This window comes from Nicotiana attenuata, unplaced genomic scaffold (genome assembly GCF_001879085.1).
Source record: "Nicotiana attenuata strain UT unplaced genomic scaffold, NIATTr2, whole genome shotgun sequence".
Classification (NCBI taxonomy): Eukaryota; Viridiplantae; Streptophyta; class Magnoliopsida; order Solanales; family Solanaceae; genus Nicotiana; species Nicotiana attenuata.
The window spans coordinates 159,046-178,149 of NW_017671583.1; positions in this window are offsets into that span (position 1 = coordinate 159,046).

Below are 19,104 nucleotides of genomic sequence, written 5' to 3' on the forward strand. Positions count from 1 at the left end.
GAGACTGGGAATTCTCATAAACATGTTAGGTCGTGGTTGTGGACCGCGTATATCGGTCTTGTATGGTAACTATTGGAGGTTTGGAGACCTGAGTGGATCCTTGTTGCCTAGTATGCTAGATTTTAGTGTGATATTGGGTATGGACTGGTTGTCTCAGTGTCGTGTTGTTCTGGACTGTTGCTCTAAGACGGCGGCGTTGGCTATGCCGGGAATGCCACAGATTGAGTGGCAAGGTTCGACGGATTATGTTTCCAGTAGGGTGATTTATTTTTGAAGACCCAGTGGATGGCTGGGAAGGGTTGCCTTTTCTTATTGGGCCTTTGTGATGGATGTCAGTGCAAAGACTCCTACTATTGATTCAGTTCCGGTGGTGAGGGATTTTTTGGATGTGTTTCCTGCTATCGGGAATGTCGCCAGACAGGGTTGCTGATTTCGATATTATTTTGGCGCAGGGCATCGTATCGTATGGCACCAGCAGAGTTAAAGGAGTTGAAGGAGCAGCTTCAGGGACTCCTTGATAAGGGGTTCATTGATAGGCCAATATGGATGTGTGTTATGCATCGAGTCGGCTCGGTTGACTCTGAGTTGCTATTGTTAAGGGATGTGCTGAATCGATTATTTTTGAGCTTGTTAGTGTTCCGAGGTGATCTGTGAGTTATGTTTCCGTGTTGCGGGGAGTTATGGTTTATTTGTTATATGCACATATGGTGCGGTTCCCTTTGGGCTTTGTAGCAGAATTTGAGTGAGAAGGATATTAAAGGGTTGCATGATTGATTGCGTATGGGTTATGTTCTTTCGGGTTGTGTGGTGATATGTCATTCGATTCTCCGTGGTTATGGTAATGCACTCTGGGTCCTTGATGTTGAATTGTGAATGGTTATAGATTTGGAGCAGGGTGGCTCGAGGTATATAATGGAGACCGGTGTTTGTGTAGGACCGCATATTGCAGCGAAGTTATGTGGAGGTATGATCGCTCGGGTTAAATTCGTATGTTCTATTTCTACGATGTGTGATGGGTTCCCAGCATTGTGTTTTGGTGGTACTAGTGAGCTTGCGGTACAGCTCTCTTATTCGAGTCATTTTCATGATTTGAGTGTGTTCGGATTGTTGCTTATTGGTGCGCGTATTGCACAAGTAGTGGATTTAGTTTGTATTGATGAGTCATGTCACCAGAGTAGTTGTGTTGGATTAGATGAGATCGTTGGGATCTACAACGAATACAAACGGATTCAATTTCAGCATGTTGGAAGGATAATATCGATGTCGGCTTAGAAATTGCTATGCTCCTTGACAAAGGAGAAGTGGCTTCACGAATGGTTGATCAGAGGGATGGTTATGACTTTCTACGTGTTTCATTTATCATTGGCAGTATACGGAAGTGATGGAATGAGGCTTTATTGGATAAGAGGCATGTTATCGATATTCGGTAGTTTTGAGCTACTGCTGAGATTAGAAGTTATCGCTACGAGTGTTTGAGTTAAGTGGTATATCATGTAATTACATCTGAGGTTGCAGGTATGGCTTGTTACAGCTTGTTCAGGCTTATTCAGAGTATAGATGTGAGATTCTAACCTTGTAGATGATTTCAGAAGTGGAAATGTGGTTCCAAGGTTTATGGGCTAGGTTGGATTGCAACATTTCAGTTACATTGTGTTATCGGACCTATATGAGATAGGGTGACATGGGATTACCCCCGGGTATGTGCATGGTAAGGTTACACAGCAATTTGATGGTTTTCGGAACAACTCTGGGCACGTTCATAGACGAACGTTTGTTTAAGTGAGGGAGGATGTAACGACCCGACCGGTCGCTTTGAGCTTTTGCACTTCGCTCGCCAGTTCTCGGGCATGACTAGCCCCGTGTGATGTGTTATGACTTGTGTAAATCGTCGGTTTTGGTTTTCAGGGTAATCGGAATGGTTTTGGAAGGACAATTCTCAGTTTGAAGCTTAAAATTTCAAAAGGTTTGACCAAGTTTTGACTTGTTAGCATATGATCTCGGATTGGAATTTTATGATTTGGTTAGCTCTCTTAGGTGATTTGGGATGTAGGAGCGTGATCTGAATGTATTTTGGAGGTCCGTGGAAGGTTTAGGCTTGAATTGGCGAAATTGAAATTTTTGCGTTTTTCGGTTGATAGGTGAGATTTTGATATAGGGCTCGGAATGGAATTTTGAAAGTTGCAGTAGGTTCGTTGGGTCAAATGTGACGTGTGTGCAAAATTTCAGGTCATTCGGACGAGGTTTGGTATACTTTTTGATCAAAACCGGAATTCGGTAGTTTTTGGAACCTTAGGCTTGAATCCGACGCGATTTGGTTGATTCGATGTTGTTTGAGGTGTTTTGAAGATTGGTATAAGTTTGGATAGTGGTATATGACTTGTTTGTTCTCTTGGTTGAGGTCCCTGGGGGCCTCCGGATGATTTCGGTTGGTTGACGGGAAGTTTTGAGTTGGAATATGCAGCTGAAGTGCTAAGTTCCTGTCATAACCGCACCTGCGGCTTGGGGACCGCAGGTGCTGGCCCGCAGAAGTGGATGGAGCATCGCAGAAGCGGCCACAGGCGAAATGGGTAGAAACCGTAGATGCGGAGTTTGGGGCGCACCTGCGATAGCGTAGGTGCGGGATTTGATCGCATGTGCGGTCTTGAGCACTTAAGTGACTTGTGCAAATGCTCACCAGGGACCGCAGGTGCGGGTCCGCAGGTGCGTATGTTTTGACCGCAGAAGCGGTAGCTGGGGGCACAACAATAAAAATTATGGGCTTCGCGATTTTCAGCCTTTCTTCACCATTTTTAAATCGATTTTGGAGCTTTTGGAGAGATTTTGAAGAGGGAATTCAAGGGAACTTCATTGAGGTAAGATTTTTGAACATAAAACTCGTTTCTATGGTATTATTTCACAGATTAGGCTTGTAATTTATGGAAATTAGTGGTTGAACTTGAAGAAAACTAGGGCTTGTAATTGGAGACCTAAAATTAGGGATTTGAGGGGTCATTTGTGGTTGGATTTTGGTAAATTTGGTATGTATGAACTCGTTGGAGGATAAGGTTTCCACTGATGTTAATTTTGTCGGATTCCGAGACATGGTCCCGGGGACAAGGTTTGGCCAATATCAGGATTTTTGGTATAAATTGGATATTTTCGAGTGGGCTTTGTTCCCTTAGCATATTTTGATGGTATAAATCTGTTTTTGGATAGATTTGGAGCATCCGGAGGCCCACTCGAGAAGAAAAGGCATCACGAGCTAGAGTTTGGACTGAATTGAGGTAAGTAATGATTGTAAATATTGTCCTGAGGGTATGAAACCCCGCATTTCACATCGTTGTGCCACTTTGAGGTGACGCACATGCTAGATGACGAGCGTGGGGTCGTGCACCGTTGGGGATTGTGACTTGGTCCGTCCCGTACGACTATTAAGTCGTGTATTTTACTTGAAAACTATTTGATATTGTTATATTTTAGAAAGTATTATTGTGTTTGGGGCTAAATGCCGTGTCTGGGACTTTTGTCGATTGTTTGGACCCTTAGGGGCTTTTACTATTGTTTTACCTCACTGTTTTGGATTAATGCTTACACTCAATCATGCTATGTTCTTACTATTTTCATAACTCGGTTTATTCACCCCTTTTTGATTTTATAATTGATTTATTTTTTAGCCGAGTACTTATTTTACTGTCAGCCCGAGGGGCTTGAGTGAGATCTGACTGAGTGAGGCCGAGGGCCTATGTTGTGAGGATATCAAGGGATCGGGTTGCGCGCCGCAGCATGTGGTACTGATTTGTGATACATGAGAGGCCGAGGGCCTGATTTATTATGCCACGAGGTGTCTTGTGATTGATATAAGGCCGAGAGACTGTTTGATTATGCCACGAGATGGCTTGTTATTGCGCTTAGGCCGCAAGGGGCCCCTCCCGGAGTCTGTACACCCCTAGTGAGCGCGGGTACCCTGTGTGAGTGATGTGATGTAGCCCGAGGGGCTGTTGTTGTTTCAGATTGTTGCCCGAGGGGCTGTTCTTGATCCATGCTTTGCCCGAGGGGCGGTTCTTGATTTATGTTATGCCCAAGGGGCTGATTACGAGTGATTGTGAGGTAGCCCGAGGGGCTGGTTCTGTTGATATTATGCCTGAGAGGCGGTTCATGGTACATGTTTTGCCCGTGGGGCTGTTTACGTTTCTATCATTTTACTCACTATTTTATCACCCGTTTGAAACTATTGAAAGTTGTTTTAAAAGGTTCTACTGAAACTGAGCATGATTTACGAAGTAAACGATTTCTGTACTGTTTTGGAAATGTAACGCATTTGCTATAGCGTCATAACGTGGCCTACATGTTTTCTTACTGCTCAGCTATCATTTACTTTTATTACTTACTGAGTTGGTGTACTAACATTACTCCCTGCACCCTGTGTGCATATTCAGGTAGTTCTGAACCCGGTAGCGGGTGTTGATTGCTCAGTGGAAGAGTCATTAGAGTTAGCAAGGTAGCTGCCCGACGTTCGCAGCACTGCTTTTCTCCCTCTTGTCTTCCTTAGACTGTATTAGTACATTTTTAGACTCTTTGTTGTATTCAGGCCTTAGTAGATGCTCGTGACTTGTGACACCCCGATGTCGGGCTGGTATATTTATTCCGCACTGTCCGTTTAGACTTACATTATGAGATATCTGATTAATTAAAGGCTTAAAAATGATTGTTATTGGTTAAAGGTTTGAATTCGGGAGTTGTGTCGGCTGTCCTAGTTTCACGATAGGCGTCATCACGACCAGGTCGGTTTTAGGGTCATGACAGATTCGCATTTGCGACAACTAGGGAGTTGGGACACTAATCGCTTTTTGTGATCTGTGTCTCGCATTTGCGAACATCACAATTGCGAACAAGAGTTCAAAATTGAAATATTTGTAGCTGAGTAAAATGTGAGAATTTCGGGATTTAGCCCATTTTACACCATTTTTGAACTTTAGACTCCATAGAGGCAATTTTTGGACATCAATTTCCTCTCAAATTGATAGGTTAGTAATTTTAACTTATTTTCATCATCAAATCTATGCATTTCAAAGTAGAAATTTGGGGATTTTGGGTAGAATTTAGGAATTTTATAAAATTGAGATTTAGACCTCAAATTGAGGTCGGATTTTTCGAAACATATCACATATCCTTGAGTTACTACTGCTACATGTCCTTACCTGATACATGCCTTTACTTGTTACTAGCATTCACATGTTATATGTCCTTAGTTGTTACATGATTTATTTATTAGATGCCTTAACATGTTACATGTCTTCACTTACCACCTACCTACACTTACTATATACCTTCACTTACTATATGCCTTTACTTGCTACATGACGCTACTTGTTACGTGATTTCACTTATTAAATGCTTTATTAGATAATTGTTTTTACTTGTAAAACATCTTTACCCATTTCATGTCCTATGCTTCTTTGCTTAGTTGTATTAGGTTATTATTAGATTGGTTTTGTGTTTATTCTTCGTGAAATCCTAGTCATATATGGGAGACTAGCTCTTGGATACTGGGCTACCCATCATACTTTATTTGAGTTTATATTTCCTAGTTGACTATTGCGTGTTCGTTTTCTTGGTGTTACATTGTGAATTCTCGTGCTTGGTTGTTGTTGTAGTTTCATACTATCTTATATATATGTGGATCGGGTTGCATGCTGCAATAATATTATTAGTATTATATATGTTTGTGTTTGTGTGTGTGTGTGAGAGAGAGAGAGAGAGAGAGAGAGATTGTGAAGACATGATAGGTCGTTTTGAGTACTATGCTTAATGTTCATGTTATGAGACCTCTCATAGCTTCATTTAATGTTCATTGATTTTTGTGCGTTATCCGTATCACTTTTCGGAAAGCTTTTACGTGAAATTTTGAAGAAAAAGTGATTTTTGACGTAAAATGAAGCTAGAGTTGACCACGGCCAACATTTTTGGTAAACAACCTCAAATCGGTATTTTGATAATTCTCGTACGTTCGTATGATATTTTTGGACTTGTACCTATGCTTGGTTGTGTTCCTGGATGACCCGAGCACGTTTCGGCGCATTATGTGAAAGATTGTGAAAAATGAGTTTTTAAGTTGAAATATTGAGTTTTCATGATCGATTCTTGTTATTTGATGTTATTTTGATTATTTGAGGTAGTGAGAAAGTTTGTAGGATGTGAATTCACTTGTGTGCATGTTCAGTTTGGAGCCCTGGGGGCTCGGATAAGTTCCAGATTAGGACTGAATTGGAATTGCTGAGGCTCAGCACTTGCTAGTGCAAATTTGCGAATCTCGCATTTGCGAGAACCTAATCACAACTGCGAGCAGCGCATTTGCGATTTCAGGCTCACAAATGTGAACAAGGGCTGGCGGACTGGTCTTCGCTTTTGCGAAGAATTAATTGCATTTGCAACCTAGAGGTGGTCTGCATTTGTGAAACGACCCGACCAATCATTTTGAGCTTTGATATTTCATTCGGTGGTTTGAGACTTTGAGTACCTTCATATTATGTATTATGACTTGCGTATATGGTTGTTTTCAGTTTTCGAGCAGTTCGGGATTAATTTGGTAGAATGATTCTCGTTTTAGAAGCTTTAAGTTAGAAGAGGTGATCAAGGTTTGACTTTTGGGTAAACAAACTCGGAATCGGGTTTAATTATTCCAATAAGTTTGTAAGATTATTTTGGACATTTTCACAAAGTTTGGTTAAATTCTGATGAGTTTTGGATAATTTTGGGTTGTATGATGATTTTTTCGATTTCGACGTCATTTTGAGCATAAAGGTTACCATATTGAGCAAACGACCTTTGATTCATGTTTCGACTAAACCATTATATCTGTATCGTAATATTGGAATCATAGCAATTGAAATCATCCATTTTCGACATCATATGAGACTAAGAATTGGGTTGCCAGATATTTTTCAGATTAATTACGAAATTGCCACATAATTCGAATTTAAAAATTTGCATTATTTTCAACTATTGAAACCAACATATCTCCTTCATTACAAGGTTAAATTGGGTTATTGAGAACCCTAACTTGACTGGAATTTCTCGAGAAATCCATTGGAGACATCAAAAGTGAGTTACGGGATGTTTGGAACAAGAAACGAGGCAGAATAGCTGGGCATTTTGGCTATTAATATTGTTGGAGTTGTTCTCATCTTGAGAGTTTGGGATTGGGAGAATTCAAGGATGTTCTTCAAGTTTCTTCCATATGGTAAGTATTTTCTACTCGATTTTGATTATATTTCGTGATTCCATTTTTTTTAGCATTGTATTGATGATTTCAAAAGAGAAATTGGGTGTTTTTGTCTAGACTTTTCTAAAGTGAATTTTTGAGTTTTGAACACCAATTCGGAGTCAGAATTGAGTGAAATTAGTATAGTCGGACTTGTAATCTAATGGGTTGTCAGATTTAGTGAGTTTTGTCGGGTTCCGAGGTGCGGGCCTAGGTTTGACTTTTTGGTTTATTTTGGGTAAATGTATAAAGATTCGACCTTTATCGATTGGGTTTGCTTCCTATGGCCTTATTTGATGACTTTGAGTTATTATGGCTAGTTTCGAGCCGTTCGGAGGATGATTTGAGCGGGATGGAGCTTCTAGTGTATCGATTGGGCTTGTTTGAGGTAAGTATCTTGCCTACTTTGTGTTTGGGGAAACTACCCCTTAGGATTTGGGTTGATTGTGCTATTTGTGTTCTGTGAAAGTCGTGTACATAAGGTGACGAGTGGGTACACGGGCTATATGTGGTTTTTGACCGGTTTAGATTATCTAGACTGTTTCCATGCCTTTAATTAAATTGTCAGAATATGTTATATCTCTCATTCTTAATCTAATCTTGCATGCTCTATTTGAAATAGTTAGCACTTGTTCTTATGTGCTTTAGTTGAAGTTATTGCCTTCCTTATTGTCTTGTTACCTCTTAATTGTTTAATCATTTTTAATTGAAGTTGTTATTTTGTGGAATATCATCTTGTTGAGTTATTTGTGTTGAAGTTGTAACAGCCGTTATCACATTGAGGCGAAGTTGTTAATAGTTAAGATATCTTTCCTTGTTTATCATTCTCATTCATTTTGTTATTGTTGAAATTCTTGTACACATCGTGGTTGAGCCATGGGCTAGTTGTTGTGGAAATATTGGTGTTGTTGACTTTGTAGCAAGTTGTGGCAAAATGGGTACTTGTGGTACGAGTTGTGATTGTGTTGTGATATTGATACGCATGCGGTGGTATAAGGCTAGGGGTTGATACGCATGCAGTGAGATAAGATGAGATTGATACACGTGTTGCTTGTAGGGAAACTACTTGAAGCCACGCGGTGAGATAAGGTGCACTAAAATTCGTGTAGCTGTTTCGAGAAAAAAATAATTTTTCAAAACTTAATGTAAGGATCACGTAGTGATATAAGGAAAGACTGTGATTGAAATTGTGAAATGTGAATACGAGGCGATACCTCGGTTGTGATTTTCATTGTACATTCCATGTTTGAACAACTTGTTGATTTGAACGGTCATTGTTTTTCCTTCAATCATTCATCCATATTTTGATTGTGTTTGGCTATTATTTGTTACTTTTGTAATGGAACGATTGTGATTTCTCGTGTGACTCATGCATTTAACATAATTTGTTGTGTTGCTTTAACATGCCAATTTGTGCCTTCGTTTAACTTGATGAATTGATTGTCAATGTGAATTTAATTGTGTGGAGTCACTATATCATATTGTGTTGAGTTGTTGGTAATATAATTGTTTAAATAAAAGAATCATTAACATGTTTTATTTTATGTGCCTCTTAAGATAGAACCCGTTATCTCACTCGGTACCTTATTATTCTAATGGTTATCGCAGTTTCACTATAATTGGGTTGTCAAATTATACACATCACCGTATTAGATGTTTACCTTACTTAAAATTATTATCATATTTTTTCCTTAATAAATTCTATATTTAATTTGTTAATTTAACCTATGTTTTTCTTTGTTCAACAAAAATTACTTTATTTTATTGATTTCTAAACTAAACCATCTTATACTCTATTTCGTATAAATTGTATATTATTTTACTTTACTTGATTTCTAAAATGAACTCATTATTTCCTTTGACACCTTACTTTATTAAAGATTGATATTATATTTTATGGTGTTTAAATATATCATTCGTTCATCTAAATTAATACTTATCACGGTTGCAAAGTACATGGTAGCACTTGGGCTTTGCTGTACGAAGATAATTGCTATTGTGGGCACGAGGTGCCATATGCATAAGATTTGAAAATTGTGGTCCATGACTTGTGGTTTATGAGGTGTGGTGCCTCGGGGTAATTCTTGTTGTAAGTCCATGCATTGGGAATGATTTCATTATTTGAGTTATCATCCGTTTTTCCTTGTTTGAGTTCATTTACATCTCATCGGTGTTCTGATTATGTTGTTTCTTTATTACTCGTTTACTACTTGTTGCCATTAATGTTTCTATTACTTATTGTTGGTTGAAAATCAATAATTTTTCTGCTGTGGGTCTTACATTGATGTTCTTTCCATTGTTAGCTTATGTATATCTTGAACAGGTTTCTATGTGTAGTAGGTGTTTTGATCTAGCCTCGTCCCTACTCTACCGAGGTTAGGCTTGATACTTACTAGATACCGTTGTGGTGTACTCATCTTATGCTTCTACATATTTTTGTGCAGATCCACGTATTCTGATTGTGTTTTGAGAGTTGCGTCTACACGGCAGGAGACTTCAAGGTATACCTGCTTGACGTTCGCAGGCCTCAGAGTCACCATCTTACTTCATTATGCTACTGTTAAATTGTAATTCAAAATAGTATTGTGTTTACTAGTTCTAGTGTGTTATAATAGTGCTTATGACTCTGTACTACCGGTTTTGGAAAATGTAAAACTATTGGCCGCTTGCTGCTATATATGTCATTTAATGGTTTATGATAAATGATTAAATAGTTCAATTTTGTTATTAAATCAGCATGTGTTAGGCTTACCTAGTCTTAGAGACTGGGTGCCATCACGACATCCTAAGGTGGGAAATTGGGGTCGTAACAAGTTGGTATTAGAGCTCTAGGTTCATAAGTGCTACAAGTCATAAGCAAGTTTAGTAGAGTCTTGTGGATTGGTACGGAGACATCTGTACTTATCTTCGAGAGGCTACAGAACTATAATGACCCGGCCGGTCGTTTTAAGAATTTACGCCACAATCCCCTATTAACTGCATTCCCCGTGTTTGTTTCTGCTATTGTGTGTTGCCGGAAAGATTTATTTGGGAATTCGGGGAGTTTTGGGACACTTAGTCCCTGAGTAAGAGTTTAAGTTTTAGAATTTGGACCGTAGTCGGAGTAGTGTGAAGACAGCCTCGGAATGGAATTCTGATAGTTCCTTTAGCTCCGTTGGGTGATTTTGGGATTAGGAGCGTGTTCAAATTGTGTTCTAGAGGTCCGTAGCTCATTTAGGCTTGAAATGCCGAAAGTTGAATTTTTGAAGTCTCCGGTTCGATAGTGAGATTTTGATCCGAGGGTCGGAATGGAATTCCAGAAGTTGGAGTAGCTCCGTAGTGTTGAATGTGACGTGTGTGCAAAATTTCAGGTCATTCGGACGAGGTTTGATAGACTTTTTTATCGAAAGCGTAAATTGGGAGTTTTTTAAGTTCTTAGGCTTGAATCTGATGCTAGAATGGTGTTTCGATGTTGTTTTAGGGGTTTTAAGGATTGGTGTAAGTTTGGATAGTGGTATATGACTTGTTCGTGCTTTTGGTTGAGGTCCCGGGGGCCTCGGGATGATTTAGGATGTTTGACGGAAAGGTTTGGACTTTAGAGTTGCAGCTGAAGTTTTAAGTCTGCTGTCATAACCACACTTGCGGCTTGGGAACCGCAGGTGCGAGACCGCAGAAGCGGTCGAATAACCGCAGAAGCGGTTTGAGGCTAGAAGAGAGTTGATCGTAGATGCGGTCAGGGCACCGCATCTGCGGTAAAGCAGTCGCAGGTGCGGAAGTCCCATTTAATGACATGTCGCAGATGCAACAATGTCTCCGCAGAAGCGGGACCGCAGGTGCGGTCCCAGGACCGCAGATGCGGTTTCACTAGTCAGAAAAGGGACATAATTGAGGGTTTAGTTCAAAACTTGGAAAAATCAAATTGGAGCTCGGGGTAGGGCGATTCTGTGGGGTTTTTGAAGAGAAGGTCATTGGGTAACAATTCCTTATCCCTTTCTAGTTGTATTCCACTAATCTATTGTTGGTTTTATCATTTAATTTCGGATTGGAGATGAAAATTGGGGAAAAAATTGGAAGAAAATTCTTTGACCTAGAATTCGAATTTTTATTGTGAATTTGACCTTGGATTTGGATTATTTTGGTATGCATGAACTCGTGAGATTATGAGGATTTTGAAAATATAAATTTTACCCGATTCCGAGTCGTGGTCCCGAAGGGCGTTTTGGTCATTTTGCCTAATTTCGCGTATTAGCTTAGAATTTATTTGTAGAATCAGTTACTTGAAGTGTTATTTACATTATGCAATTGAATTGAATAGATTTGGGCCATTCGGAATCTAATACTCGTGGCAAGAACGTGGTTTCGGGTTGATTTTGGAGCCGGTTCGAGGTAAGTGGCTTGTCTAACCTTGTGTGTGGGAAACTCCCCCTTAGGATTTGGTACTATTGATGTTGAAATGCCTTGTACGTGAGGTGACGAGTGTGTACTTGTGCTAATTGTTGAAAAATTCGGTTTTCATTAAGTACTTAAAATTGTGGTTCCTTTCCTGTTTGTACTACTTGCAATTTAAGCATGTTGTTAGCTTAGGGAAGCATGTCTAATTGATTTAAATTGCTTATTTGTTCTACTGCCTTATTTGGATTATGTGTAGCATGCTAGGTTAGAAATACCTGCTTAACCTTGGTGTGAAATTTGATTGAATTGAGTATTCTTCCTGTCGCTATTTTGTATTTACTTTGGGACTACGGAACGGTATCCCGGGAGATCCCCTTGTATGTTTACTTTGGGACTACGGATTTGCATTCCGGGAGATCCCCCTGCACATTTACATTGGAACTACGGGATTGCACCCGGTAGATTCCCCCAGTACTAAGTATTTACATTTGGGACCACGGATCGGGATTCTGGTAGATCCCCGCGCACTATGAGTTGGACTACGGGACGGTATCCCGGGAGATCCACTGGATATTTATATTTGGGACTACAGGACAGTATCCTGGCAGATCCCTGATTGTTATCTATGTGTGAGTTGTATTTCTTTGCGTGATTATTTGTCTCTGTTATAGTTGTCGTTTTTCTTTCTATCTCGTGTACTTCTTACTATTGCACTTAACTATACTGCTTTATTTTACACTGTTATATATGGTATTTCCTTTAGTCTCAGTAGGGCCCTGGCCTTCCTCATCACTACCCGACCGAGGTTAGGCTTGGCACTTACTAAGTACCGTTGTGGTGTACTCATGCCCTTCCTGCGCATGTTTTATTTGTGCAGATCCAGGTACTTCGACTCAGCCCTACCATCCTTGAGGCGGAGTAATCCATCAGAGACTTCGAGGTATGTCTGCTGCGTCCGCAGACCGAGGAGTCCCTTTCCATTCTCGCTCATAGTATTAGGCCTTCTGTATTTACTTTTGTTTAGACACTCTGGAGTTAAAACACTGTAGTTATTCCATAGCTTGTGATTTCATGAGATTCCGGGTTTTGTGAAATGTAGTTCATAATAAGAGTTTGATTTGTATTATTTCTGCAGTTTTGGATAGTTTATTTTTGTTATTTCTTTTTTCGCAAACTATTAGGCTTACCTAGTCGTAGAGACTAGGTGCCGTCACGACAGTTCACGGAGGGCGAACTTGGGTCGTGACAAGTTGGTATCAGAGCTCTAGTTTCATAGGAGTCATGAATCACAAGCCGGTTTATTAGAGTCTCGCGGATCGATACGGAGACGTCTGTACTTATCTACGAGAGGCTATGTAACTACTAGGAAAGTTTCACTTCGTTTGATTTTCCTTGTCGTGCGAGATTTTTGATATCACAATTCTAAACCTCTGTGTTCTATTCTCTCACTGATGGTGAGGACACGTGCTACCCGAGATGATCAGGCACCCGCACCCTCTATTGGAGCCGTCAGAGGCAAGGGCAGGGGTAGAGGCCAAGGACGCATACGTGGTGCAGCCAGAGCACCCGCGCAAGTTGCCACCGAGGTGCCACCAGCAGTTCCAACCGGAGTCCAGACACCTGATACGTCTACTAATACTACTCCAGCACTCTAGGAGACTCTGGCGCAGTTTATGACTATGTACACTACTCCAGCTCAGGCAGGGTTGCTTCCCCTTATTGCAGCTACATCCCAGGCCGGGGGAGGAGCACAAACTCCCGCCGCCCGCACTCCTAAGCAGCGAGTGCATGTTGATCAGGTCCCAGAGATTATTCTTGTACAGCCGGTAGCCCCAGCTCAGCCCGAGGAGAGGGCAGTAGCTTCAGAGGAGGAGCAGAAGAGGCTTGAGAGGTTCAAAAAGTATCAGCCTCCTACATTCAGCAGACTAGCCTCAGATGTTGCTGTTGGATTTCTAGAGGAGTGCTACCGTAACCTCCGTACCATGGGTATATCAAGATCGAGCGGGGTTTCCTTCACTACCTTCCAGCTTCGAGGAGCCACCTATCAGTGGTGGCGTGCTTATGAGTTAGACAGTCCGGATGAGGTAGCTTCCCTGAAGATACGTTCATGAGAGAGTATGTTCCCAAAGCCTCAGGGACACTTGGCGTGCAAAGTTTGAGCACTTGCGCCAGGGTACTATGACTGTCTCGGAGTATGTTGTCCGTTTCACTAACTTGGCTAGACATGCACCAGCTTTGGTTTCTACTGTTCGCGAGAAGGTTCGCCAGTTTATTGAGGGGCTTATTCCCAGCATCAGGTCTAGCATGGCTCGTGAGTTGGAGATGGATATTTCTTATCAGCAGGTGGTGAGCATTTCTAGGAGGATTGAGAGTATGCATGCTAGGGATAGAGAGGAGAGTGAGGCCAAGAGGTCTCGAGAGTCGGGTCATTATTCTGGTGCTCGTGCCCCAGTTGCAGGTCGTCATGGTAGGGGTTATATGAGTCGCCCTATTCATTCAGCTCTTCCAGCAGCCAGTGGTAATCTAGCTCCTCCTAGACCTCAGAAGCCTTATTATGCGCCACCAGTATCTAGTGCGCCTCATGTACGGAGTGCTTCCAGTGGTTAGTCCAGCAGACCTGGCCTAAGCCAGTCACAGCCGCCATGTCCTCCCAGAGCTTTCTTTGAGTTTGGTGACACACACCATATGGTGAGGGATTGCCCCAGACTTAGGAGGGGTGCACCTCCACAGACTTCTCAACCACAGCATGCCCCGCTGAGTTCTCAAGCTATGATCACAGCACCAGTTGCCACCCCACCTGCCCAGCCAGCTAGAGGTGAAGGTCGGGGAGGTAGAGGTCTCCTTCGAGGGGGAGGCCAGGCCAGATACTATGCCCTTCCTGCCCGTACCGAGGTTGTCGCCTCCGATTCTATCATCACAGGTACTATCTTGGTCTGTCAGAGAGATGCATCGGTTCTATTCGATTCAGGCTCTACTTATTCTTATGTGTCTTCTTATTTTGCTCCGCATTTGGGTGTATCTCGAGATTCTTTGAGTTCCCCTGTTTATGTTTCTACTCCAATGAGAGATCCTCTTGTTGTGGACCGCGTTTATCGGTCATGTTTGATTGCTCTTAGTGGTTTTGAGACCAGAGCCGATTTGTTATTGCTCAGCATGGTAGACTTTGATGTTATTCTGGGCATGGACTGGTTGTCTCCCCATTATTCTATTCTTGATTGTCACGCTAAAACAGTGACACTGGCTATGCCAGGTGTACGGCGTGTTGAGTGGAGGGGTACCTTAGATCGTACTTCCAGTAGAGTTATTTCATTCCTTATGGCTCAGCGTATGGTTAAGAAGGGGTGTGATGCGTATCTAGCTTATGTAAGAGATGTCAGTATTGATACCCCTGCAGTTGATTATGTCCCAGTAGTACGGGATTTCTCTGATGTAATTCCAGCTGACCTTCCGGGCATGCCGCCCGACAGAGATATTGATGTTGGCATTGATTTGTTGTCGGGCACTCAGCCCATTTCTATTCCTCCGTACCGTATGACTCCTCCTGAGTTGAAGGAACAGTTGTAGGAATTACTTGATAAGGGTTTCATTCGGCCTACTGTATCACCATGGGGTGCTCCTATCTTATTTGTGAAAAAGAAGGATGGTTCTATGCGTATGTGTATTGATTATCGTTAGTTGAACAAGGTTATAGTGAAGAACCATTATCCTTTGCCCCGTATTGATGACCTATTTGACCAGTTACAGGGTGCTTGTGTGTTTTCTAAGATTAACTTGCGTTCAGGCTATCTTCAGTTGAAGATTCGGGAGCCAGATATCCCGAAGACTGCCTTCAGGACTCGGTATGGTCATTACGAGTTCCTTGTTATGTCATTTGGGGTGACTAATGCCCCAGCAGCCTTCATGCATCTGATGCATAGTGTATTCCGGCCATATCTCGACTCATTTGTCATTGTCTTTATTGATGACATTCTGGTATATTCCCGGAGTCGGGAAGATCATGAGCAGCACCTGAGGACAGTGCTCCAGACCTTTAGAGAAAAGAAACTATATGCTAAGTTCTCGAAATGTGAGTTTTGGTTGAATTCCGTGGCATTCTTGGGTCACGTGGTTTCGAGTGAGGGTATTCAAGTGGATCCAAAAAAAGTGGAGGCAGTGCAGAGTTGGCCCAGACCATCCTCAGCTATAGAGATCCGCAGTTTTCATAGCTTGGCAGGTTATTACCGTCGATTTGTTCAGGGGTTTTCATCTATTGCATCACCTATGACCAGGCTAACGCAGAAGGGTGCTCCATTCCAGTGGACGGAAGAGTGTGAGGAGAGCTTTCAGAAGCTCAAGACAGCTTTGACTACAGCCCCAATTTTGATATTGCCTACCGGTTCGGGGTCTTATATTGTCTATTGTGATGCCTCGAGAGTTGGCCTTGGAGCTCTATTGATGCAAGACGGTAGGGTGATTGCCTACATGTCCAAACAGTTGAAGGTGCATGAGAAGAATTATCCTGTCCATGATCTCGAGTTAGCTGCTATTGCTCATGCCTTGAAAATCTGGCATCATTATTTGTACGGTGTGCCTTGTGAGATTTATACTGACCACCGGAGTTTGCAGCATCTGTTCAAGCAGAAGGACCTTAATTTGCGACAGAGGAGGTGGTTAAAGATGTTGAAGGACTATGATATCACTATTTTGTACCACCCGGGCAAGGCCAATGTGGTGGCCGATGCTTTGGGCCGTTGGGCAGAGAGTTTGGGGAGTTTGGCCTATTCACCAGCAGCAGAGAGGCACATGGCGATGGATGTTCAGGCCTTAGCCAGCTAGTTTGTGAGATTGAATCTTTTGGAGCCCAGTCGGGTTCTAGCTTGCGTGGTCTCTCGGTCTTCCTTGTTTGATCGTATCCAGGAGCGTCAGTTTGATGACCCTCATTTGCTTGTCCTCAAGGACAAGGTTTTGCATGGCGATGCTAGAGATGTGACTATTCATAATGACGGGGTATTGAGGATGCAGGGTCAGGTTTGTGTACCCAATGTTTATAGGCTTCGGGAGTTGATTCTAGAGGAGGCCCATAGTTCGCGGTATTTCATTCATCCGGGTGCCGCAAAGATGTACTAGGATTTGAGACAGCACTACTGGTGGAGGCGGATGAAGAAAGATATAGTTGGGTTTGTGGCTCGGTGCCTTAATTGTCAGCAGGAGAAGTATGAGCACTAGAGACCGGGTGGATTGCTTCAGCAGATATAGATTTCGGAGTGGAAGTGGGAGCGGATCACCATGGACTTTGTATCTGGGCTCCCACGGATTTTGAGGAAGTTCGATGTTATTTGGGTTATTGTGGATCGGCTGACCAAGTCCGCGCATTTCATTCCTGTGTGTACTACCTATTCTTTGGAGCGATTGGCGGAGATTTATATCCGGGAGATCATTCGTCTGCATGGTATTCTGGTTTCCATCATTTCAGATAGAGATACTCAGTTTATATCACGGTTCTGGAAGGCCGTTCAGCATGAGTTGGGTACTCGAGTGGAGTTGAGTACAACATTTCACCGTCAGACAGACGGACAGTCCGAGCGCACTATTCAGATTCTTAAGGATATGCTCCATGCGTGTGTGATCGAGTTTGGAGGATCTTGGGATCAATTCTTGCCATTGGCGGAGATTGCCTACAAACAGCTATCAGTCCAGTATTCAGATGGCACCGTATGAGGCTTTGTATGGTAGACGGTATAAATCCCCGGTGGGTTGGCTTGAGCCGGGTGAGGCTAGATTGTTGGGCACAGATTTGGTTTAGGATGCTTTGGAGAAGGTTAAGGTGATTCAGGATAAACTCCATACAGCCTAGTCAAGACAGAAGAGTTATGCGGACCGGAAGGTTCGTGATGTTTCCTACATGGTTGGAGAGTGGGTTCTACTTCGGGTTTCGCCTATGAAAGGCGTTATGAGATTTGGGAAAAAAGGGAAGTTGAGTTCGAGGTTTATTGGCCCTTTTGAGATATTGAGGCGTGTTGAGGAGGTTGCTTATGAGCCTGCCTTCCTCCCAGCTTGGCAAGAGTTCATCTGGTATTCCATGTTTCGATGCTCCGGAGGTATCACGGTGATCCGTCGTACGTGTTGGATTTTAGTTCAGGCAAGTTGGACAAGGATCTATCTTATGTTGAGGAGCCAGTGGCAATATTGGACAGGCAGGTTCGAAAGCTGAGGTCAAAGAACATTCCATCAGTAAAGGTTCAGTGGCGGGGCCAGCCAGTCGAGGAGGCGACCTGGGAAACCGAGCAGGATATGCGCAGCCGTTACCCTCATCTTTTCACTACTTCAGGAATGTCTCTATGCTCGTTCGAGGACGAACGAATATTTAAGTGTGGGAGGATGTATCGGTGTCAGGTTGGTTATCGAGCAGTTATTATGGTAAGACGTTATTATTATGAGTAATAGAGATATGTGGTATATCATGTTATTATGTCTTGAGATATGGTTATGGATTGATACCGCTTTTTCATAGTTATATGGTGCATAGATGCAAGAATCGGATCATATAATGAGTTCCGAATGTTGGAGATTTGGGTTTTAAGGTTTATGGACTAAGGTTAAAGTGAGGATCCTCTGTTACGTGGTGTTGTTGGGTTTATATGAACTGGGGTTAAGTGATATCACCGATGGTTATATGTATGTTGAGGTTATATGGTGATTTGATGGCCTTGGAATGACTCTTGGCACGTCCGAGGACGAACGCATGTGTAAGTGGGAGAGAATGTAACAACCCGACCCGTCATTTTGAGTTTTAGCGTTTCATTCGGTGGTTTGAGACTTTTAGTACCTTCATATTATGTATTATGACTTGCGTATATGGTTGGTTTCGGTTTTCGAGCGGGTCGGGATGGACTTGGAAGAATGATTCTTTTTTTAGAAGCTTTGAGTTGGAAGAGTTTATCAAGGTTTGACTTTTGGGTAAACGGACTCAATATTTGGTTTTAATTATTCCAATAAGTTTGTATAATGATTTTGGAAATGTCCACAAAGTTTGGTTAAATTCCGATGAGTTTTGGATAAGTTTGGGTTGTATGATGATTGTTTTCGGTTTCGACGTTAATTTGAGCATAAAGGTTACCATATTGAGGAAACAGCCTTTGATTCATGTTTCGACAGAACCATTATATCCCTATCGTAATTATGGAACCACAACAACTGAAATCATCAAGTTTCGATATCGTATGAGGAATTTATCGTCATTTTACTAATAGTTGGGTTGCCAGATTTTTTCCAGATTAATTACGAAATTGCCGTTGGATTCGTATTTTAAAAATCTGCACTATTTTTAAATATTGAAACCAACATATCTCCTTCATTACAAGGTTAGATGGAGTTATTCAAAATCCTTACTTGACTGGAATTTCACGAAGAATCTATTGGAGGCATCAAAAGCGAGTTTTGGGATCATTTCACAAAAGGAACGAGGCAGAACAGTTGGGCATTTTTGGCTATTAATGTTGTTCGAGCATTTCTTA